The 26,883-nt window shown below is 35.7% G+C and overlaps 1 protein-coding gene across 3 annotated transcripts in view; it reads left to right on the forward strand.

The window, feature by feature from the left end:
* Positions 1 to 4,869: 4,869 nt before the first annotated feature.
* The window catches only part of LOC106883358 (uncharacterized), a 279,464-nt gene continuing 257,450 nt past the window's right edge, over positions 4,870 to 26,883 (forward strand). For 2 of the 3 annotated variants that reach the window (XM_089365289.1, XM_089365290.1), the window contains exon 1: positions 4,870 to 5,403. The gene's annotated coding sequence lies outside the window, so the exon portion shown is untranslated. The remainder of the gene's footprint in view (positions 5,404 to 26,883) is intronic. The other variant, XM_089365291.1, reaches the window with a different exon arrangement.

Genomic DNA, 26,883 nt, shown 5'->3' on the forward strand with positions numbered 1-26,883 from the left:
TAAACAACGACCGACATCTTTTTGACCAGATCATTGTTTTTGTTCTTATCTGTTTAGCATAAATATTAAATCTGCCCAGCCATCAGTATGAAGAAACTAGGAAGAAATTTTAATTCTCGAACACATGAAACAACCGACAAAAACAATATATTTTTATACGCATATATATATACACGCGCACAAGACATTGTATGACTAAACATTAATCTATTTAGTTTTTCGTTATTTCTGCCACCATTGTTTTTGTATACGTCAATAAACAAAGAAATGTTTGGGAGTGAATTTGAATGAACTTGAAGTATTTTCCCACATATTTGCCTCTATTTCCATATCTATAGCTCTCTTTAATTATTATTTAAACAATAAGTAGTCTTTTAACTTAAACTTTCTTTCATGTTTAACGTTTCATTTAAAGTTTTCATAACGTTTCGGTTCTACGTTCCCTTGCAAGTTATTAACAAATATATAGTCTTAAACATTTTATCACACGCACACACACACATACACTTTATCTCGTCCGGTTTAAAGTCTTACAAATAACGATTTGTAGAAATTTTATTGTTTCCATTGTCCCATGTAATTTCTTTTCTTAAAGTCAACTTTTTCATAGACTTTGTTTTATAAATCGTAACTACTGTCTGAATTTTAACGTCTTCTTTCATATTGATTTCAACTTTTGGCACAAGACCAGTGATTTTAGGGGAAAGGTAAGTCTTATTACATCAACTCCATTGTTCAACGAGTACTTATGTCATCAACCATGAAAGGATGAAAAGCAGAGTCGACCTTAGAAGAATTTGAACACAGAATGTAAAAACGGACAAAATGCTTCTAAGCGATGTACCCGTTGTGTTAACGATTCTGCCGGCTCGCCGCCTTTACGTCTTTTTTTTTTCCTTTTCATATTATTTGATATCCATTTCAAAAGAGGTCAGCTTTGCCTTTCTTCCTATGAGAAAGGCAAAGTTGTCCTCGGCAGCATTTGAACTCCTAATAATTGATTCGTATTTGGGCTCAAGGCCATTAATTTTATAGGGAGAGAGATAGCTGATTACATTGGATCCAGTGCAATAATCATCATGATCCTCATTATCACCATCATCATTTAGCATCTGTTTATCCATGCTGGCATGGGTTAAACAGTTTGACTGGAACTGGTAAGCTGGAGATCTGCACCAGGCTCCAGTCTGTTTTGGCTTCGTTTCTATGGCTGGATGCTCTTCCTAACACCAACAACTCCACAGTGTATCAGGTACCTTTCACATGTCACCAGCAAGAGTGCCTTTAATGTGTCACTGGCACAGTTGCCTTTTATGTGTCCCTGGCATGGCTGCCTTTTACATGTCACCAGCACTGGCCTGACGTGTCTTCTCAAGCACAGAAAATCACCAACAGTCTCGGTCACTTGCAATCGCCTCAACATCCGAAGATTGTATTCCACCACCTCATCCTATGTCTTCCTGGGTCTACCTCTTCCACAAGTTCCTTTAACTCTTTCTAAGCTTGGTGCAGCGCTAGCAATTTTAAAGGGAAGAGTAAGTTAATTACATTGACCCCCTCCCTCAATACTCAGTTGGTATTTATTTTATCAATACTGAAGTGATGAAAGGTAAACTTAACCTTGGCAGCATTTGAATTCAGAACATAAAGAGTTGCAAAAAATGCCACTAAGTATCTTTTACTGGCATAAACCTGCTACCACTGTCTCCTCAGACAATTCCCCACCTCACCCCCATTCATCAAGAATTTATTATCATTCATATTCCTGAAAGAATATCTCTTCTGCCAACACTGATTTGTCTCTGAGATAATGACTAGTGATCGAGACCTTTGGAGATATGCTGTGCTTGAGAAGACCCAACAAGTCAAGTGAGACCATAACCCGTGGCCTATGCCAGTGGTGTATAACCAGCCCACTTATGAGTACCCTTCATTCATTGGACAATAAACTTTTCTTGCGGAGACCTGTTGAGACAAGTGAAATCAAAATCGCTGACGTGGCTGATGACAGTACCGCCTGATTGGCACTCATGCCAGTGGAACGTTAAAAGTACCATCTGAGCGTGATTGTTGCCAGGGTCGCTGACTGGCTTCCATGCCAATGGCACGTAAAAAGCACCATTCGAGCGTGATCGGTGCCAGCGTCGCCTTACTGGCACAGGAAAAACAACATTCGAGCGTGGTCGTTGCCAGTGCCGCCAGATAGGCTCCCATGCAGGTAGCACGTAAAAACACCTTTTGAGCGTGGTCGTTGCCAGTACCGCCTGACTGGCCCTCGTGCCAGTGGCACGTAAAAGAACCCACTACACTATCGGAGTGGTTGGCGTTAGGAAGGGCATCCAGCTGTAGAAACTTTGCCAGATCAGATTGGAGCCTGGTGCAGCCTTCTGGCTCACCAGTCCTCAGTCAAATCGTCCAACCCACGCCAGCATGGAAAGCGGACGTTAAACGACGACGATGAATCCTTTGATGGCGTAATAAAATTTCATGGTTATTTCTGTAATGATGTTAATTATTCACCCCAAAATAGAAATGATATTTTCTGCTTCAGCAATACTTTCTCAATGTCTCCTGTAGGTACAGTTTGCACTGAGATATTTGATGGAATGTGTGAAAAAAATTATGAAAATCTGTGAAATTGTCTTTTGTAAAAAAATGTCATTGTGAGGTTTCGCTACTTGTTACAACATACAGTTAATTTTCAAATCCATGAGGTAAAACTGCCTTCTCCCTCATTTTATCTTTACTAAATTTGATAATCTCTGGGACAAAAAAAGGATAAAAGAAAACAAACAAACAAGAGAAATAACATTAATTAGCTGAACTAAACAAATTACAGACAGCACTGAATATTAATGAACAAAAAAGAAAAGCTTGTTTATGCAAAGCATCTTGGGCAAGTGTCTTCTACAATAGTTCCAGACAGACCAATGCCTGTAAGTGAATTTGGTACATGGAATTTGGTACATATGTGTATGTGTCTCACCACTGCTTGACAATCGGTGTTGGTTTGTTTATGTCCCTGTAACTTAGCGATGCGTCACGAAAGAGACCGTTAGGATAAGTACCACAGTTTAAAAAATATATACAAGTACTGGTGTCGATTTGTTCGCTTAAAACCCTTTCAAAAAGGTGCACCAGCATGGCCGCAATCCGATGAGTGAAACAAGCAAACGATAAAGAAATTAGACGTGCATTAACAGGAACAAAATAATAGCCGAAAATAAAATGCTTATTTATTTATCAATAAGTATCGAAATTTAAATAAAATGAATGAAGTTTATCTTTCGAACTTAGTCCATAGAGCAATTCGGATAAAGTGAAACTGCACTAATTCAAAAGAGAAAAAAAAGGAAGTAGCGGTTCGGCAAAAGGAATCGTTAAAATAAATACCCGACTTATAAATAATTACTAGGGTCGATTCGTTCCATTAAAACACTTCAAGGTTGTGCTCCAACATGACCGCAGTGCAATGACAGAAGCGAGTAAAAGATAAAAGATGAAACTAAACTGACCGCAATCGACATTTCGTGTCATTATTATCTTTTTCTTGATTGTGAAAGATTCTTTATCTTTTTTTTTTTATAATCAGAGAAATATTGTTTCCTTTTGTTCGCCATATTATATGTACAAAGTTCGAAAGATCATCATGATTAAATAAATTTACAGACAAGTTCAACTGAAACTTTAGCAATGAATGTATCAACTAAATCAAGAAAAAACAAAACAGACAAACACGTTAGGTTTTAGTCTCTCCAATCTAGTGTCAAGTAAAAAAAAAAAAAGAAGTAAAGTAATAAAAAATATTCTTTGATTTAATTGTTTAATATCAGAGAAATAATGCCTACCCAACACTTCGTTTACTGTGTTGACAATACGATTCAAAGTGAGTAATTTAGAAAGCAAAAGGTGAGTAGGCTGTGAGAGGGGATTAGACAGTAAAATAAAAATAGACAAATTAGAAAGGGAGGGGATTATAATTCAAGACAGATATTGATATCTAGGAAAAGTTTTACAAGTTTGTCAGTTGAGTTGTACCTGCTTAAAATATTGGCCTCTAATAATTTAAACATACATACATACACAAAATATCAATAACAACAACAATGATAATAATAATGATGATGATGATAATAATAATAATCTATTTGCCACAAGGTCATCGAATGAGTGGCCATAACATGGACTAATTAAAAAAAAAACAGTTGTTGGGAAAAGGGTTATGCGGAATCAAATATGGAAAGAAAAACACACACACAAAAAGGAAAAAAATCTTATACAAACGGAATGGAATGATAATTCTCAATAGTGTATGTATGAGACGGGGACGGGGATGTTACCTAGGGCTAATAATAGTAATTGTTATTTCTTTACTCTGTTACGAGGGCGAAGCATGAATGGAGGCAATGCAAGGACAAATTATTAAAAAAGGGTAAGAGAAGGGGTTACGCAGAATTGATTATGTAAAAAAAAAAAAGGTGTGGAAAATATATATATATATATATAAAATTATGATAACAAAAGTAGTTATAAATTTTGATACAGGGCCAGTAATTTTTAGGGATGAAGTTAGTCGCTTTACATTGACCCTAGTGCTCAATTGATACTTATTTTATCGACCCCGAAAAGATGAAAGGTAAAACGAAGTTGTTTCTAATTAAAGCAGTGTTGAATGAGGGAGTCGATACCATCGATCCTAATACATAACTAGTACTTTATTTTATTGATCCCCCCCTCCTAATGTATGAAAGGCAATTAAAAAAAAATCGGAACAAAACATTAAGATAACATGTGTTTGTGTCAAAAAGTGAATGAGACAAGGAGAAAGAGATAGATAGATAGATAGATAGAGAGAGAGAGAGAGAGAGAGAGAGAGGTCTTAATAATAGTAATGCTGGACTCACACCCTACTCATATCTAATATACCAATACGTTTGAGAATGTCAAAAATGAAATAAATAAACAAAAAGAAAGGATGAAAAGGTGTAGTGCGCGCGCATGTGAAACACGTGCATGATAGTGGTCGAGGGAAGTCCAGCCCTCAACTAAATATACTTACACAAAATTATTTTCATTTAGTCATAAAGAAAGGAAAGGAAAGAAGCGATGATAAAAAGCTTCATAGAGGAAATGACAAACAAAACAAAATACTTTATTTAGCTTGTAAATATTTCCTTCAATTTTTTTTTCTTTTTCCACAATAAAACTTCTTTTAAGGACGATTAGAAATTTTAAATTCTCCTCTTCCTTCGTCTTTTAGTCTGTTTTTAAACATTGAGTCATTACTTACCTGTAATTACCCACCTGTAATCAAACTTGTTGGACGAATCAAAGCGAGTGGTGGTATTGGGACGCCATTTTTGTTTTGGTGACACGCTACACGGCAAGTCTAGTGACTTTCAGGTGAGTTTTACATTGTGCAACGTTATAAATGTATCTTTTTTTGTATTATATCTATCTTCCCTTCTTTTGTATCAACTTGTGTTTTACTTTCTTGGAAATAACAAGAACCAATTCTTGGCTCAGTTCTCAGATAAATCTTTGTTGATCACTGCTTGTTCACACGAACAATTTTATTTATATACCTACCTGTATGTATATATATATATATATATATATATATATATATATATAAAACTGTTCCTAACGTTACCTTTTTCTTTTTGATCTTTCTAAAGTAATGAAGATTTATTATGATATTTTGACTATATTTCCCGAATCTCGACTTTACATTTATTTGGTATTGCATTTTTTTATTCTTGTTTTGATTTCTGATTTAAGTAACTTGGTTCTACTTGAGTTTGATAGTTCAATACGATTCGGTAAAACAACTCGTTTAATACTTTCTGCACATTATATATATATATCTAAGAACTAAAGTACATTCATAAGACTTAGCTTTTCTTTCATTATATCGACCTTCAAATAGTTATTTCGATATTTTTGTATCCCCACCCCCACTTTATTTTAATTTGTAAGGTCTCATCTAACAGTTATTGAAATAAATATTCTTTTTAGTTGTCAGAGATTTATGTTACAAATTTACATTACTAAATCTAAACTTTCTTTCTTAAAATGTTAATGATATTGATCTAGGTGCCAGCCTTTGTTGGTGTCGGTGGTGCCTATAATGACAGCTGCAATAATTAATTAATACCTGTGACCAGAGTGATCACTGTAATTACATTTTTTTTTAAAACCCAAACTAAAACCCTTATACTCTATCTGTGTGCGTCTGTATATTATTATTTGTTTGAACACATACACCTGCAATACATACATACACACACACACACACATATATGTGTATATTTATTTACGAATCCTGTCATAACCATACATCAAAATATTTTTGTTTTGTTATTATACTCCCGCCCTCTCCTCATACTACACTCCGCTGCCACCACCACCATCAGGAAGAAGTATTTTCTTTAATTGGAGGTGTGACTGAACGAAGTAGTTTTCAAAAGGTAAAAAGAAAAGAAATAAAATAAGCAAAATCATTTCGGGAAACGTAATTGATTATATCCAAAATACACTAGCAAAGTGAATATATCGATTTTCTCTAATATATATGTATATATATTATGTGTGTGTGTAATTTTTGTTTGAATATATGTGAAATAACCGCCTTTCTTTTCTTCAGTTGCACCTATCTTTCACTTTTGTTTGCAAAGTACAGGTGACTGTTTGCATTAACTTTCCCTCAGGTATCTCAAATGCTATAGTTTGGAACTTAGTCATAGTTCTGACATGTACATAACAGTCTGTCGCTTAGAGAGAGAGAGAGAGAAACTCGAACATGTTTACTTCGGGAACACTTTAATTTAGTTACAATGTTTTAGTTTTATTTAATGCAATTTTCCATTTTTTTTAAAAATAAAATTCAGTTCAACTTCATTGTTCTAATCAGGCTTAGTTAATAGCTTCACTCCAGAAAGAAGTATGAATTTCACCTGTTGACATGTAAACGAATTCACTCAGTCACACAGAAGCACAAAAAATCAATGGCAATATTTTTCTCTCTATGCAGATAATTGTATAACGGTCGTTGGTGTTTGTTTGTTTAGCCCCAGCTATGACCAAATGCATTCTAGATATGATCTTCCCATATTGCTTTCAGAGGCGGTATAACTTTGTAGGATTTCATAAAGTCCTTGTTCATTTAAAATAGTAGAATATAAATAAGAGGGAGAATTAGTTGCTATTTCTTAGCAGGTTAAGGGATGATGGTTCAATGCATAACGGTATTTTAACTGGGTTAATTCAAATGATGTCAACGAAAGAATATGTCGAGATGTTGAATGGCAGTTATAATTTAGTTTCCCCTTATTTTTCTTCTTGAATATGCTTTATTTTATCTACATATCCATTTGGTCAAATGAGGACTCATGAAAAATTCGTTTTTTAAAGAGTGGACGTGATATTAAGATTATTAATGGAATTAATACTTATTACTACTTCATTTCAACAGATGAAACGTGATTTTGGCGATATTGTCCATCTGACAGAGAAAGTCGTACGCTTATCAATACCATATTTGCAAAGCAACCGTATTGGGAATTTTATCCCTCCAAGAAAGTTTGCCAAAAGAAGAAAGTATGATGGTGATATGGACAACTTTGAACGGCAGTGAAACCCTAAGATTTTCTAAGTCCCATTTTAGTTACATATAGGGTAAAGAAGGAAATGGATTATAACAAATCATTTGACTTGTATAGAAAAGACATTACGATATATATATATATATATATATATATATATATATATATATATATATATATACACACATATATATATATATACATATATATATATTCTTTATTCTTTTATTTGTCTCAGTCATTTGACTACGGCCATGCTGGAGCGCCGCCTTGAAGGGATTTTAGTCGAACAAATCGACCCCAGGACTTTTTTTTTTAAAGCTTAGTACTTATTTTATCGGTCTCTTTTTCCGAACCGATACGTCACGAGAACGTAAACACACCAACACCAGTTATCAAATGGTGATTGGGGGGGGGGGGCAGACACACACTGATATATATATATATATATATATATATATATATATATATACACACACACACATACACACGACCCTAATTAACCCATTAATATTGATGATGTGATTGTTTATTTTTAGAGTGACATTGTGAGTTAGGTGTGAGAGGTTGAATCTGGCTAGTTGAATATTTGGGCCAGGTATGGACACTTGAAATGTTAAAGAGGTGAATATCATTAAAACTTTAGATTGTGTACCAAAAAGTACTGTTGGATCTCATTCGTGAATTTAAGGCACTTGTTATTTGGAAATAATCTTTGAGTGAAGAGACCAGAGAAAAAGGGTAGGTAGAATAACAAAGAATGAAAATAAATAAACAAGTGCTGAAAATGCGCCTAATGTATATTATTTTACTTACGTACAGTAAAATAATGACTTAAGTTCTATGGCATCAATCATTTGGGAGTGTGTTAGGTACTTTTTGTAGACATAAATGGCAATCCATTTCTGATCAAAATCTTTGGAATTTTTACAAGTCTTTGTATCTTATATATATATATATATATATATATATATATATATATATATATATATATATATATATATATATATCAACATATATATATATAAGATACAAACAGAGGAGAATATGTGGTACCCATCGACTTGCAGACAATGTATTCCGTTGATTAATCTGTTTATTTTATAACTAAATTGACAAAAAACACAATATACAGACACTTATGACATACCATGTCATATCAACAATTAAGATTTCAAATATAAAGGACATTTAGCAATTCTCCTCCATTTTCTCATTGCTATATAAATTTAGGGTAAAATAACCCCCTTTTACCCGCACCCACTTATTGCACTTGGTATAACACTAGTGTAACAATAATTGGGTACCCTCCCAGCAGTATATTGGATAGATACTATCCCTTAGTGGGTTGAATCCTCAACCCCTAACTCTCTTGGATTATATATATATATATATATATATATATATATACATATATATATATATATATATATATATATATGTAGTGTGTGTGTATGTATATAAACTCCACTTTTCCATGCATGGTGTGGACAGTTTATTTAAAGTAGAATTTTTTGTGGCCGGATTCCTTTCCTATTACCAACCCTCACCTGTTTCTGAGCAAGGAATATCTTCCCGTGGCCAGACATGTTCTCACAAAATATTGAAAAGGAATGACATTCTATGTCATTTGTATGCTTTTACAACTATCATCCAATGTCAAGAAAAAAGAGACAAACACACACACAACAGGCTTCTTTCAGTTTCCATTTACCAAATCTACACTAGGTTTTCATTGGTCTAGACTATTGTAAAACACTTACTCAAGGTACCACGCAGTGGGACAGAACCATGTGGTTGGGAAGCATACTTCTTACCACAACCACATCTGCAAACACACATATATATATATATATGTGTGTGTATACATATATAATCATTGTGACTGTTTTACCATGATTACATATGTTAGCTGTGTTTTCTCCTTGGTATTTCATTATAAAAGGTCATTTCTTTCATAGATCAGACTTCACCACTTCTCATGTCTTTCTTGGTTTTCCACTTTGGCTATTTCCTTCCATTTGTATTGTTAAACACATTTTTTCTTTTACAGTCAATCTCCTTATACATCACATCTATACCATTCTGACTGCCTTTCTTGCATGCTACATCTGATTCCTTGTACACCCAATTCTCTCATCTTGTTTATCTCTTCAACATTCAGATTACTCTGTCAAATATAATTCTTATTTATTCCCATTGTTTTGAATTAATCTTGCATTATTTTGTTACTTTGAGGGAGCCTGGTGTTGCCATCCGGTTTCACCAGTCCTCAGTCAAATCGTCCAACCCATGCTAGCATGGAAAGCGGACGTTAAATGATGATGATGATGATGAGATTTTGATGAGATGATTATTTTTAGATTGACACTGTAAGATAGGTGTGAGAGGCCAGATCCGGCTAGTTTGAACATAAAACAAGTAGAATATTTCAGCCTGATATGGCAGGTTTAAATGCCAAAGGGTTAATTCCTGTCATTCATATGCATAAACATAACACATCTACTGGAACATACTTGTTTGATTCCTCTCCAGTTTTCACATCTTCCACTTGTAATACTTGTGTTTCACTAGTGTGCAAGCATCATTCAATCTGCTCTTTATTCAGACAGAATCTGTTTTCAAAAGCAGAGCTAATAACTCTAAATTTTTCCCACCCTGTTCTTGTTTGTTACTATGTTTTGAGAACGCCTACTTCCACTAGTAGGTAGGGTTTCTTTAATGGGTGGATCTTACTGCTAATTCCTCTTGTGCATTTATTGTTATAAATTATTCTTTCTCTGTGAATCTGCCTATGATCTCACTAAACATCTTATAGGTCCACTAGTTTACAATGGTTACACCATATGGAGTTCCTACCCACTTTGTTGCATATTGATCATGGTCACTTGCTAGATAGCAATACGGTCCTGTCTTTGTTGCTAAAACTTGTGTCCATGCTTAGTTTACTCCTTGACCTCTAGGTTTTACTTCCATTTTCTTTAAGTGTTTGACATTCAATTATGAGAACCAGATTGTCAGTAAACAGGTGTTCCCATAAACAGCTCTTCTTAAATTCCTGTTACTGCCTGAAAAACTATTATGAGCGGGAAGGAGTTGAGAATTGAGTCCTGATGAACACCTACCTGCATGCTAAATTCCTCTCTAAACTCATTACAACTCTCCCAATAACTCTTGGCATCTCTACACATAATTTGCATAACCATTCATATACACCTAGTTTTCTTAGTGAGCACCAAACTATACTCTGTGTTCCTGTTGAAGGCCATCTGGTTGATGTAAGCTTGGTGTAGTGACCGATTGCAAAACTCTTTTCGTTGTCTGACTAGAAAGATGGCATCAGTAATACCCATTCTGGCACAAAACTAAACTGTAGGTTGTTACTTTTGCAAGTTCCCTTCTTAATCAATTGTACTCTAATTCTTTTTGTTACTTTTGTAGTCTAGTCCATCAATTTCATGCTTCTTCTGTACTTTATTTTTAGGGTGTCTCTTATAACAGTCGATAATAATTCTACTATGCTAGCCGTTGTTATGATATCCCTAAGTATTGTCTGATTGACTTGATTGATATGTGAATGTCTAGTGTCTGCCCTACCTCACTAGATATTTTCAGCATTGCAGGTCTTTTCTTGATGGTTTGGCTGCTTTCTTTGCCTTCATATAATTAATTCTTCTAATGGGTCTGCTTGGAGTAGTCTGTTTCTCCTGTGCATTCTCTTCATTCATCAATTTCTTCTAACATTTCCAAACCACTTCTCATCATTCAGTGCAAGTCAGTACGTTGCAACTGTTGTTCTTCAAAACACTTTTCTCTGTCTGCCACTATGGAACACTTAATGACTCTTAATCTCTTGCTATAGAGCAGTCATGAGCAAAATGTGGCCCACAGGATTTTCTGAATGGCACCTCTAATCAGGGCTGTGGAGTTGGAGTCAATTAAGGGGTAGCTGGAGTCGGAGTCGGTAAAACTGTACCAACTCTGATTCCAACACACAATATCTTTCTTCTTTAATATAAACCAGTTATAACATATAAGGCCTACTCAAAGTACAAGTGTATGCATATGCCTTATGAGACTTGTAGACCACAATCACTTAATTAGATGAAGAGGAGTCGGAGTTGAAGTTTTTTGTTTCGACTCCACAGCCCTGCCTCTAATGGAAAATTACTTCAAAATTTTTTAATAGTGTGGTCCACCTGGTTATGAGTCAGGTGTTAGGTGGCCCCCACTTCTCATAAAACAATGTATTTACGGTTGAGTGAACTGAAGCAACATGAAAAGAAGTGTTTTGATTAAGAACACAATGTGCTGCCTAATCTGGAAATGAACCCATGATCTAGCAATTGTGAGTGATAAACTTTAACCACTAGGCCATGCAACTTCATAAAAGGGAAAAGATCATGAGATTGCACCTAAAAAGTTCCCCTCTAAGGTATCAGTCTGGGCAAGGTTGTTTATGGAAGACCAGCAGTTGCCCATGCATACCAGACTCCCCTCTCCATACCACTGATGTTATCCAAGGGAAAGGCAAAGGCTGATACAACTTGGCACCTGTGACATCGCACTTATTTTCTACAGCTGTGTGAACTGGGGCAATGTGAAATAAAGTGTCTTGCTCAAGAAAACAACACACAGTTCAATCTGAGGATTGAACTCACTACCTCATAGTTGTGAGCCGGATGCTCTAATTGCTGAGCTGTGCGACTTCATATAATATAAATACACACAAACAGATGCACACATAGATACTCTTTTACAATGGCCCTGGGTCAACCAAAGCTTTTTGAGTAGATTTAGTTGATGGAAACTGAAAGAAACTTGCCATATAGTTGTGTGTGTGTGTACCCTTGTCTAAATATCACATGATGGTAGTAAATGAGCATCATTGTTATACAAACAGGGTTGTCCATTTCTAGCTATGGGACAATAAACATACATTCACATACATATACACATATACACGTCTACACACATACCTAAATACTCACATACATGCATACTTGTGTATAGGCATGCATGCACATATATGCATACACACATACTTACATGCAAACATACATACATATCATGAACTGTTACTTTCTCAGATGCAGCACGGAATTTTGTCAGTGATCAGGTCGCGGTCTCAAAGCGACGAAAATATTTTGACAAATTAGATTTAAATGTTGAAGTGAATCTAACGGTTTTTGTGTGTTTTTAAATGGGTGATGGTTGGCAGCAGGAAGTGCATCAAGCCATAGTAAAATCTCCCTCAACAAATTGTGTCTGGCCCCTGCAGACATATCAAAGTGGACATGAAAATAATGATGATATATGTATATTTTGTGTAACACACAAAACTTTCAGCTTTTGAGTTATATAACTTGTGTATGTGTGCACATTTTATTGAAAGTTTTCCTTCATTTCCTTTAGCACATATTTTGTTGTTAGTTCGTAAGTCCACTAAAATATTCCTGCCTGGTCACAGCTGTTACTTGTATGTTTACAATCATTGTGTGACTATTACTATGTATTTAACTTTAACAAAAGTTTTATATAATTTTTATTTTATCCCCACTCCCACTTCCAAATATTCAACTGGATATATCACAGCAGAAAGAGGTAATTAGACCTTACTATGTAAAAGAAAAATGTTAATTTGTTTCATCTATTTACTGTGCCCAAAGGAGAAAGGATCTGTATATTGATGTAGGATCAGAAGCACCTTAGATCAAGTTAAATTAACTTTTTTTTTTTAAAATTCTTAATGCTTTTAATCAGTGGATTATGGCTTTACTGGGGCTCCACTTCAAACACTTTAATTGCTGACATTGGCCCTAGAAAGACGACAGGCAAAGTAGCTCTGTTGGATGGTAGTAGTTTGAACTCTTGATGTAAGAAGATAATACTGAGAAGATGTATCATTTTATGCTTTGCTGCACTGACTCAACTTTCTATTTTTTAAAACCTTTTATTGGTTCCTGTCACTTGGCTGTGATCTTGCCGGTGCAGCACCCCTCCTTAGGGTGTAGTCACCTAGCCCCATCTCAGTATGTTTTTTATCAACTGCAGAAGGATGGAAAGTAAACTTGATGTGGATGGGATTTAAAATCTTTACGTAAAGAGAATTAACTAAATAAAACGACAAGGTATTTTTGTTGGATGCTCTCCTGATTATGCTATATTAATAGTTTTAATTTAACGTTAAGTTATCTTTGATGTTCTTGTGTATGTTTTGAAAGAAAGAAATGCTATTTCTTTCAAGTCTTTATCTTAGAGTCAATGAATATCCTTGATCCTTTTGGTACCAATTTGTTCAAATTACATAGTCTCCAGTTCCTTTATACATAACCTCTCCAGTTAATGAGTATTCCTGTGTACAGCTTCACAACATTCTATGAATATTAGATAAATCTCTCTGAAATGACACTATACTTCCCACTCTGCTGCCTCATAAAACAAAGGCCACATTAGTGTGTTGTATTAGATGTATCACAAATTGGGATAGCCATGTCTGGACTGTTTTTTTAATTTTTTTTATCATAGTCAAGGTTGTTGTAGAGCTCTACTACCATCACCACTACTGATGCTGTTGCTGCAGTTATTGCTATTTTAAAAATGTTTCTGTTTAAATTAAAAACCATCCATTGTTAATTTTTATGAAAGGACCTTTTGCTATGTTCCAAACCTCAGCTCAAGTAATTGTAGGAAATTATTTTACTAAATCCCTTCAAGTTTTTGATCACAGTCAAAATTAATTGAAGCATTTCAATATTGCATTTCCATTTGAAAAATGGTCTTGGAAGGATTAATTCACTTTCTGAAAGTATGTAAATGAAACAGTAGATTAACAGAATCATTTGATAGCCTCAGTCATTCAACTTCTTAGAAAAACTTTACCTTTTTACCTTCTGGGATCAACAAAATAATGTACAGGTCAAATACTTAGGTTGGTTTATATATCTATAATGTATCCTGAATGTTGTGAATGGAGATATAATAGAGAGCTAAGACTAACCTTTAATGCCAGTGGTTTATCTCACCCAACACTACTGTCACTATAAACTCTGATATGATTAAAAGGAAAAGCACATTCTTTTAGAGTTTTACTCTAGGTGAAATTAATAATAGAAACGAATTAAATCAGATTATTTAGTAGGATTTGTATAGAAAATAACACACACAGGTTCAACTAACAAACATATACATTCATCTATTTGTGTGTGTGTATATATATATATATATATATATATATATACACACACACACACACACACACACACACACACAAACATACAGGTTTTATAAAAACATTATAGAAATACATATATACATAACATACATTTATGTGTTTTGTATATATATATATATATATATATATATATATATAGTGGGAATAATCAGTAAATGGTGGGAATAATCTCCAAAACAAGAAATTAGAAAACATTTTTGGTCTTATTTATTTACCATTACACATGTTTCATTTGCAAATAAAAGTTATAAAATTGTACATGTAGGAGAAACACGTATATCTCCTATTAGAAATTCTTCACACAGAGAATTAAATAATGGAACATTTACATTTGGATGAAGCCTTAATTTATAGTCATCGATTAGGAGTCTTTTAGATAGAAAGGAGAATAAAGTTTGTGTAATGGTGAATAAATAATACCTAAAAAATGTTTCCAATTTCCTGTTTTGATATGTAATTTACTTTTCAAAAACTATTTCCCAGTATTTTTCAACTCTGATGCATGCCTCATACAATTTTGAGTACTGGATTATACAGATAGGCTTCATGAGGACACATGTTGCATTGTAACCTTATCTACATTTTACTCTGCTCCAATATAATCTACTTGATTATATTTCATTTTAAGCAGTTATTGCTGTTCAACCTCTTAAATGAGGAAGAATACATTTGGATGTTTCGCTAAAGGTTATTCTTTTACCAACAAAAGGCAGAATATATAAAACTGTTAATATATAGACCAAGTTCATTTCTTACGTATATGTGATGGAAAGCATAATTCTTTGATTAAAAAAAAACAACTCCAACATAGATGATAAATTGGAATCTGCTAACAACTTCAAACATTATTTTACAGATTTGCATTTTGAGGACACAGCTTGGATTATAACCCTATCTACATAAAATATATGTGTGTGTATACATATATACACACACGCACAACTGTTGTGTTAGTTTTAACAACAAACATTCAATAAACTAGTCATCCTATCTTTTAAATTAATCTAAGTAGCTGAGTACTCCCCAGACACATGTACTATTAACATAATAATTCTCAGGTAGAATCAGTGTGACATGGTTCATGTCAGGGCTGAATTTTTGAATCCGTGGTGTAATCCATCTGATAGGCTTCATCATAGTTTCCATCTACTCAGTTTCACTCACAGGATTTGAATTGATCTGTGGCTATATGAAAGACACTTGCCCAAGATGTTATGTTGTGGGATTGAACACACGATTTCATGATTTCAAACAAACTTTCTCAATCATTCAACCATGCCAGAAAATATGTTTACATATATGGGGATGTGTGTGTTAGCATGTGGCCTAATGGTTAGTGTGAGATTAATGATGTTAAGATTATGAATTTAATTCTCGGATTAAGTGGTGCTTTGTGTCTTAGAGTGAGACATTTAATTTCATGATGCATCAGTTCACTCAGGGGTAATTTGATGAGCAACTAAGGAGGGGTTATTGCTCCAAGAATTAGCATTCTTGCTTAGTTGGACATTTTGTGGTTTCAATCACTTAAACTTCATGGAAATGAGGGTTTAGTCTTGAGACACTTTAAAATAATTTTCTGTGTGTTATATGTAAAGGTACAAGTGTGGCTGTGTGGTAAGAAGTTAGCCTATCAATGACATGGTTCTACTGATGCATGGTGTCATATGCAAGTATCTACTATATCCCCGGATCGACCAAAGCTTTCTGAGTGGAAACTGAAGGAATCACAATATATATTTGTATGTGCATGCATGTGTGTTACTGTCTTTTAAACTTGATATCGTGCAATAGTTGTAAATAAGTGTCACAGTCATGCAAGCTGTGTCCTTCATTTCCAGCCTTCCATGAAAACATAACTGGTCATAAAGAAAATATTACATTACTTGTATACAGATGCAACAAGAAGGGCATCCACCCATAGAAAACCTGCCTCAACAAGTCCAACTCATACAAGCATGGGAAAGAGAAGGTTAAAAAAACAATGATCACACATGAACACAGATACATCATCATCGGTTAATGTATGCTTTTCCATGCTTGCTTGGGTCAGATAGAATTTGTTGAGGCAAATTTTCTACAGTCGCTACTATAATCAGCTTTCCAACGGCTTTTCTTTTTTTCGGAAGTGTCTCAGTTGTGGTCTCACGAAGCTCCTTCCGGGATTCCTCATGAGAAGTGCATGAGGTCGGCTATGTCTCAATCTCATGTGTGTTGGTACGCACTGCTTCTAAGTTATGTATTATACATGCAACTTCCTCCCCCCCCTTTCCCCTCTTCTCTTTTTTTTTGTTATAAACAAAAGATAAGCATATATATATATATATATATATATATATATATATATATATATATATATATATATGTATGTATGTATGTATTTATATATCATCATTGTTCATTCTCCATGTTGGCATAGGTTGGATGGTTTGATAGGAGCTGTCCAGGCTTCAATTGCCTATTTTGGCATGGCTTTTATGGCTGGATGGTCTTCCTGATGCCAGCCACTTTACAGGAGTGTGCTGGGTGTTTTTCACAATCCACCAGCATGAGTACATTTTACATGGCACCAGCAAGACAAAGACCTCTCAGCTGGAAGAGGGAGTGGCAGCATGGCCATAAAGGACATGCATTTATGGATGGCCACAACTTTACATAGCTTGTGTATGTATGTATGTATATATATATATATATATAATACAAATAATAAGTGAGTATATGCATATATACATACATGTATGTACATACCTACATCTACATGTATATATAGATGCATATCTGGGTACAGGACATTGCAAAAACATGTGGACAAAATGATAAACAGATTACAAAAAACACACAGGCCACATAGAGAACATTTCCTATATACACACACATGATAGATCGCCATGATAGATTGTTAGCCACTACACATTCTTTTTTTTTTCTCTCCTTGTTTCTTCCTGTGTTCCTTTCTGTGGAAGAGCATAGGCTCGAAACTTCCCGAGCATTATATTAATACATCTGTTTGTTGTCTACACCATCTGTCTTTGTCTTTTGTTTTTTTTGTTGTGAATTCTCCCTATATATATATATATATATATATATATATATATATATATATTTAGAGAGACTTAGAAATATTAATAACTCTATTTCTGAAAACCAGTGGATAGATTCCACTGAAATTAGATAAATAACCTTCGAACAGATAGTCGGCAGCACCGCCTGGCTGGAGCTTGGCTGCTCTGCATTGACAAGGGGCAACACCCTGAAACTAGTCTGCAGATGCCAAACCAGCAAGGGGAAACTGCTGACCTCCCCTGTTCGAAGGTTATAAAGGACACAGGTTTCGTGTGTCACATAGCTAGCTAGAGGCGATGGCTTTTTGGAGCTAATTCACGGCAGCTTTCGTCCTAATTTTGGGACTGCTATGTTGGCTTGGCGATAACTATTAATTTCCAGTACCGCTGCCGTAGTCTCCTTTAGAGAGACTTAGAAATATTAATAACTCTCTCTCTCTCTCTCTCTCTATATATATATATATATAGGCACAGGCATGGCTGTGTGGTTAGAAGCTTACTTCCCAACCACATGGTTCTGGGTTCAGTCCCTCTGCATGGCACCTTGAGCAAGTGTCTTTTACTATAGCCTTGGGCCAACCAAGGCTTTGAATGGATTCATATATATAATTATAAAGTGAAACTGAAAGAAGCCTGTCATATATATGTATGTATGTATCTGTGTGTATCTGTGTCCTCGTAACTTAGTGGTTCGGCAAAGAGACCGATGGAATAAGTACTAGACTTAAGAAATAAGTCCAGAGGTCAATTTGTTAGACTAAAACTCTTCAAGCTGGTGCTCTAGCATGGCCACAGTCAAATGATTGAAACAAATCAAAGAATATATATATCATTGTGTAAAACATTTTTCTGTTCGCATGAGGCATAACTTAGAATTCATTGAGTTAAATTTTTTACAGCTGGATACTCTTCCTGTTGTCCACTCTCACTTGTTTCCAAGCAGGTTAATGTTTTCTCTAGTTTTTCAAATACAAACAGATCAATGACTGGAAGATGGCAAACAATTGACAGTTTTTCTATGAATGATAGCTCTGTTTGCAATTAGCATGTGATGTCATGACAAGAAGATTACAAGCAGATATTCATACACACATGCATGCATGCACACACACACACACACACATACACATATATATAAAATACAAAATGGGACAAGAGCACAAAACATCCAGACAGTTCGGTGGTATAAAAAAGGGACAACAAAACATCCAGATAGATGATACAAAGAAAACAAGGACAGGTCATTCGGAGTTGTTTTTCCTCAGTCAAGTTCCAGATGGCAATTTCAGCTGGTTATACTTGAGATTACTCCAATCTGGCCAGCCCCAAGGAAAAACTAAGCTAAGAGCATTCGATTCCTTGGAAGAAAGCAGCAAATGTATATGAAAACAAGGATGGAAAAAACGAACAATGTTACACAAATACAAATAACAGGACATAGCAACAGGTGTCTTTTGACTAAGGATGAATTAAATTAAGCTGGCATGTGTGGCATGTGTATATGTATGTATATATATATATATATATATATATATATATATATATATATATATATATAAATGCAGAGGCATAGCTGTGTGATTGAGAAACTTGTTCCCAGCCATGTGGTTTTGGGTTCAGTCCCACTGTATGTCATCTTGTGCACATAACTTCTGCTAGAGCTCTGAGCTGACCATAGCCTTGTGGGTGGACTTGATAGATGGAAACTGAACAAAGCCCATCATATATATATGTGTGTTTGTGTGTAGCTTGTGTAGACATTGCTTGATGATTGTAAATGAGCATCATCATCATCATCATCATAATACAAGTGAGGTTGTTTGTTTCATTTTCTCATGAAAAACAAGGCTACAGAAAAATATTATTTTCCTTGGAAGCAGGTATGGTTTAGTGACAAGAAGGACATCTAACTGTAGAATATCAGTCTAACAAATTCATCTGATCCATGTAAGTATAGATAGATGTGACTTAGTTTCTGCTGTTGGATGGTCTTCTTTATGCCAGCCAATTTTCAGTTTGCACTAAATGCTTCCTTTGTGTCACTAATGAATTCACCATCTAGCTCACAAGATTATGAAACCTGAAGAGTGTGGATGAAGCTTTTATGCTAGGAAATGAGGCTTAAAGTATCTTTTTCCCACTTTTCAAACTTATAAACTTGTGAAATATGAAAAAGAAGCAAAAAATAAATAGGTAAAATAAAATTTAAAGTAAGTGAAATAACTCTTAAAACATTTATGAGAAAAATCATAATTATAAGGTGTAAAACGTGAATGTACTTTTTAATTCTCCTCCTTGCTATAATGTCAGTAATATTTCCTTCCTGTTGTTTAAAATTATTTCTATAACAATATTGTCATGACTGTGAGCGGAAGTGACAAAAAAATAAACCCAAGTTCTAAAGATGGAGGTAGAAAAGAAAGAAAGAAAAAACAGGGAGGAAGTGATCATGTGGTGAGTTGTGGGTTTTGAGTAAGTATGGTATTCAAAATGCAAAAAAAAAAAAAAGAAGAAACCTTATTCCTTAGAATATATTAAAATTGCAAGTTTAAAGATTTTTTATCATTTTAGATTGAATTAGAGGATTGCTAAGAGATTTGACCACGTATATAGATAGAAATTTTACAATTACTATATATTAGATATATGCGTATGCGTGTCTATATGATGGTATATATGTATAATTGCTTGTATATATGTATATTTGCATATATATATATATATATATATATATGTACATACACACACACATATAGCTACCTATCTATCTATACACACACTCATCTGTATAATATATGCACAGATGTTTATATGTATCTATGCATGTTCATACATATGCACTTAATGGTATCTTCAGACATAATTGGAAACGAATGAGAAAAAAAAAAGAAATTCTTGAAATTAGCTACTTGTTTGTCCAGACCCAGTTGTCTTTTGTGTGAAGAAAACCAGATTTAATGTTCCCCACCATCACTAGCATAGACATCACCACTGCCACCACCACCACCACCAGCACAGTCATCATATCCTCTGGCCCAACAAAATGTCTTAAGTCACAAAACACACATACACAAAAAGAAAAATATCTATGTACATTATTATACTTTCTACTTTTGTTTTTTGTTTTGCTATTAAGAGTGACTAACTAGTTTTTAAAGTTGCTCAGGAACATGTAATATATTTGTGGAGAAAACAAAGCAAACACAACAACTATACAAAATTGGAAAAAAAAAAAAAAAGTGAACACTGAGAAAATAACCTGAAATTGTTTGACAATTGATGTGACTGTTGCTGTTATTGAAGAATATTTTGTTTTATTGGGATAAAAAGAAAATAATAAAATCATTAAAAAAAGTAATGGAGAAAATAGCTGAATTCTTTAAAGATTAGTCATTCATGTTATTGTCATAGCACCTGATAAAGCAGAGTAAGACCAAAGACCAGCTGTTCATTAGCACAAAACAAAGCAATCATATTGCTTATGGTATTTAAATGTATGTATTAGTGTGCGTGTGTGTGTATAAATTTCTTTATGCATTTCTCTCTCCTATATTTATCATCATTTAATGCCTGTTATCTATTTCTCTATACATATATATATATATATATATATCATCATCATCATCATCATCGTTTAACTTCTGCTTTCCATGCTAGCATGGGTTGGACGATTTGACTGAGGGACTGGCAAACCAGATGGCTGCACCAGGTCCCAATCTGATCTGGCAGAGTTTCTACTGCTGGATGCCCTTCCTAATGCCAACCACTCTGTGAGTGTAGTGGGTGCTTTTACGTGCCACTGGCACGAGAGCCAGTCAGTTGGTACTGGCAACAGCCACACTCAAATGGTGTTTTTTACATGCCACCTGCACAGGAGTCAGTCCAGCGGCACTGGCAACGACCTTGCTCAAATGTTTCATTCACATGCCACCAACACAAGTGCCAGTAAAGCAATGCTGGTAATGATCACGCTCAAATGGTACTTTTTACGTGCCACAGGCACGGAAGCCAGACAGCTGCTCTGGCAATGATCCTGCTTGGATGGTGCTGTTCGTGCTCCGCTGGCATGGGTGCCAGTCATCGAATTTGGTTCAATTTCGATTTCACTTGCCCCAACAGGTCTTCGCAAGCAGAGTTTAGTGTCCAATGAAGGAAAGGTACACATAAGTGGACTGGCTACACCCCTGGCAAAGGCCACGGGTTATGGTCTCACTTGTCTTGCCTGGTCTTCTCACGTGCAACATATTTCCAAAGGTCTCGGTCACTAGTCATTGCCTCGGTGAGGCCTAATTTTCGAAGGTCTTGCCTCACCTCCTCAGCCCAGGTCTTCCTGGGCCTACCTCTTCCACGGGTTCCCTCAACTGTTAGGGTGTGGCACTTTTTCACACAGCTATCCTCATCCATTCTCGCCACGTGACCATACCAGTGCAATTGTCTCTCTTGCACACCAAATCTGATGCTTCTTAGGTCTAACTTTTCTCTCAAGATACTTACACTCTGTCGAGTATACACACTGACTTACTCATCCATCAGAGCATACTGGCTTCATTCCTTGCGAGCTTACGCCTGTCCTCAGCAGTCACGGCCCATGTTTCACTGCCATGTAGCATGGCTGTTCGTACACATGCGTCATACTTTTACTCTGAGCGAGAGGCCCTTTGTCACCAGCAGAGTTAAGAGCTCTCTGAACTTTGCCCAGGCTATTCTTATTCTAGCAGCTACACTTTCAGTGCACCCTCCCCCGCTACTGACTTGGTCACCTAGGTAACTGAAGCAATCAACTACTTCTAGTTTTTCTCCCTAGAATGTGGCAGAAGTTGTTCTGTGTACATTTTCAGTGTTTATTCCTCTTGAGCATCTGCCACATACAAAAGCTATCTTCCAAGTAGAAGAATTAGAATTGAAATTCCCTGTATGAAAACAAACCTAGAATCAAAGGGTTTTAAAGTTAAATTAGCAAAGACTAAAGTTCTAATTAGCAGGAAAACAGCATTAATCCTTTATGTTCCATATATAGATAAGGCAGAAATTTAGTAGATAAGGTATAGGTAGACATTCCATGTGGTGTGCTCAGTGCAAATCTATGGGTACAGATAAGTTGCAGTGGAATCAGAGAAAGTTGGATTTGTTTGTGGCAGATGTGCAGGAGCAATGGATAATAAGAGCGCATGGGAAATAGATGTTTTGAAATTCTCAGGGGGCTCCCTAGAAGTGGTAGACACTCTCTGTTCACAAGTATGCTTTGATGGATATGCAGTGTGCTTAGAAAAATATTGGGTATTATAGGCATCATATGTGATTTGCAGGAGAGATGACTGTGCTGGTATGGTCATTTGATGCAAATGGATTAGGGCAGCTGTATAAGAAGTGGAAGGAACATGAAGTGGTAGACTTAGGAAGATGTGGGACCAAGTGAAGACTGACCTCAAGATGTTGAGCCTCTTAAAGGAAATGACAGGGGACCAAAATTAATGACATTATGCTATGCTTGGAAAGACCTGTCCATCTCAGAAGAATTAAGGCTCTGTCAAGCTTTCCCCCACAACTCTTCTAACTTCTAACCCACTTTTCGATCAATCCTCTATGTTACCCTATTTTCTTCACTTCCCCTACGTTGAATTGATATCTTCTATGTCCAATTCATTCCCTATCTCTAATCTGACACACTACTTTCACTTCCTGCAGTTACCTACATGTCTGCTTTTTCCACTCTTCTATCATGTTCTATCTCATATATACATTGTACCTGAACCTCACCTCTCTCTCTCTTCCTCTGTCTGTCTGTCTCTCTCTCTACAAATGTATTCACCTCTTCAGCAAGACACCTGCTCCTCTCCTTCTATTATGGTTTCTTATTCTTCCAGTCTGTATCCTGCTCAGTTGAGGGGTCTTATCTTGCAGGTACTTGGCAACCTCACTGGTGCTGGTGGCATGTAAATGCACCCAGTACACTTTAAGTGATTGGTATTGGGGAGGGCATTCTACTGTAGAAACCATGTCAAAGCAGACATAGAGCCTGATGGAGCTCTCTGATTCGTCTGTTCTTGTCAAACCATCTAACCCATGCCAACATGGAAAAAAGGATGTTAAATGATTATGATTTTATATATATACATGTAGTAATTTTTTGACAACACACCTGATTTGTTTCAGTGGGCAGAACAAAAATCTACCTGACCAGTTTTAAAATCTCTGTTGATTCACATTAAGTATTGAATTACTATTTCAACTGCCCACAGAAGAGAAATTTAGCTGACAGCTATAAATAGTCACTACATGTAATGAATTTTTGTTCAACTTAGTTCAATTTGCATAAACCTGTGTGTATCGTTGGCAATGCTCCATGCATTGTTTGTTAGCCATAAAAGGTTATATACTGTGATGGTTGTTTGTAACAATATACTAAGGAAGTTAATGCAGTCACCTGTATTCTTAAATCATCAAGTCTTCTGTTTAATTAAAACAGGTAACAATCTGTTATTAATTTTATGATACTTCTCAGAAATGCAGAAGTTGTACCAGTGTGTTCTGTTTACATATGGTATGGCTTTACCAATATAGTACTCAGTTTTATAGGTATATTGTAGATTCCTCTGCTCTTGAGTGTCCAGATGTATTGGGATTGATTGTGACATCTATTGAGTTGATTCCATCTCTGGAATTGAAAGAACACTTGCTGTTGTTTCTGTGGTTTTATGCAAAATACCTATCAAAAATGTTTGCGTGTATAATGTGCATTGATATGGTCATGTAGCGAGAATGGATGAGGATAGCTGTGTGAAAAAGTGCCACACCCTAGCAGTTGAGGGAACCTGTGGAAGAGGTAGACCCAGGAAGACCTGGGATGAGGTGGTGAGGTACGACCTTTGAACATTAGGCCTCACCGAGGCGATGACTTCTGACCAAGACCTCTGGAAATAAGCTGCGCGTGAGAAGACCCGGCAAGCCAAGTGAGACCTAAATCTAAGGCCTCAGCCAGCCCACTTATGCGTACCTTCCTTCATTGGACACTAAACTCCGCTTGCGAAGACCTGTTGAGGCAAGTGAAATCGAAATTGAATTAAATTCGACGACTGGCATCCATGCCAACGTCATCTCCTTCATTGGACACTAACCTCTGCTTGCGAAGATCTGTTGGGGCAAGCAAAAGTGAAATCGTGATGGCACCTATGCCCAGCATCGCCTCCCTGGCACTTGTGCCGGAGGCACGTGTAAAGACATTTGAGCGAGATCGTTGCCAGTGCCGCTGGACTGGCTCCTGTGCAGGTGACACGTAAAATACACCATTTTGAGCATGGCCGTTGCCAGTACCGCCTGACTGGCCTTCGTGCCGGTGGCACGTAAAAGCACCCATTACACTCTCGGAGTGGTTGGCTTTAGGAAGGGCATCCAGCTGTAGAAACTCTGCCAAATCAGATTGGAGCCTGGTGTAGCCATCTGGTTCACCAGTCCTCAGTCAAATCGTTCAACCCATGCTAGCATGGAAAGCGGACGTTAAATGACGAAGATGAATGTGGGCATGTTTATGTATTCTTGAAGTTCCATTCAAATTGCTGAAAATGAACATGATTTCTAAAATCTTAAGTGTAATCGAAGATTTAAGAGTCCATAATTAAGTTGCTGTAGCTGGCCTTCACACTTCTTTATTTTACATCTTGTGGTATTTGTTATCTAATAGGAAAATATTTGCTTATCAGGCACAAGAAGTTCTTTGCTCTGTTTGAAGCCATGTTCATATGATATGTAGAAGATTGTACCAGATATTTTCTCTTTTTAGTCATTTTTCTTTTGTGTGTTTGTGGTGGGGAGGCCTGTTTGGTGTAGTTATTTATAGTTTTTTACTGAAGCTATTGATAATGCAGAGTTGTATTGGTGCAGTAAGCTTTGTTGAATTTTTTTTTTTTTTTGCTGCTTATGCTAGCAACAAGGTTTTTTATCCACGATTGTGGGTTTTGGAGCTTTTGTTGATGTGAGTTGTTTCATTGTGATTTTTGGTGGAAAAAGCATTTGTGTTCATATACAATGTAATATTAATAAAATTAACAATTTCCAGACTTTCAAGAATTGTGATTTTAGGTTATATTCTTTGAATAGGTTGATTAGGGTTTTCCTGAATTTATCTAAATCATAACTATACATATTGAAGGATCTTTTATAGCTTAATGCTAAAGGAAATTCTTTTAATCTCTGGGTACAGTGCAATCAACTTACTTCTGCTCTTAAAATTGCTGGTTTTGTGCCAAAATTTGAAACTGTTATAAACCGTTTTATTCAGAATAGTGTCTTTATCTTTGTTGTCATGGTTACAGTTTTGACTTTTATATCTTCAGGTGCTTGTCACATTAGGAACATTCTAAAAATTTGCGGTAAATTCTTTATCAAATCCACAGGAATAGAGTGTTCTTATTTCATTGTCCATACCAGCAATATTCACCTGTTAGTTATATTTCCTATTTATGATGTTGTTTGCTTGTTCTACTCAAATCAAAGTGCTTATACAATTAGACCTTCCTCTTTATATGTTATTTAATTCCATGTCAATACTATTTGAGCAGACATATAGTGAAATGTGTCCAGCTTTGATCTTCCAATCCTTTATTTGGGTATAATACCTGTAAGTCTGCATTATTCATCCAATTCATTTTCTCCCCACCACATACACACACACACACACAACACAGTAAGGTGTGAATTGAAGAAATGTGACTGCTATTTCTGGCAGGTTAAGTGACCATGTGGAGGATCTCTCAGTTTATATTTATATGTTGTTATTGATTATGTTTATCCCATGGTTAACTCTAGCTTGAGAGGTCAAATGATCAAAGGCACTCAACCTGTAATCATCCCATTATTTTTAATTGAGACTCTATTATCCAAAGTGTCCTTCCTTTTTAAAGACAGTGTGATTTGAGGGTGATATCTAGCAGATTAAGTGCCCACATTGATTCATTGTGTTTATTCCTTTTCCATCCTATAAGAACAT

Source organism: Octopus bimaculoides, chromosome Z (genome assembly GCF_046866305.1).
Source record: "Octopus bimaculoides isolate indiv1 chromosome Z, ASM4686630v1, whole genome shotgun sequence".
In the NCBI taxonomy this organism is placed as follows: domain Eukaryota; kingdom Metazoa; phylum Mollusca; class Cephalopoda; order Octopoda; family Octopodidae; genus Octopus; species Octopus bimaculoides.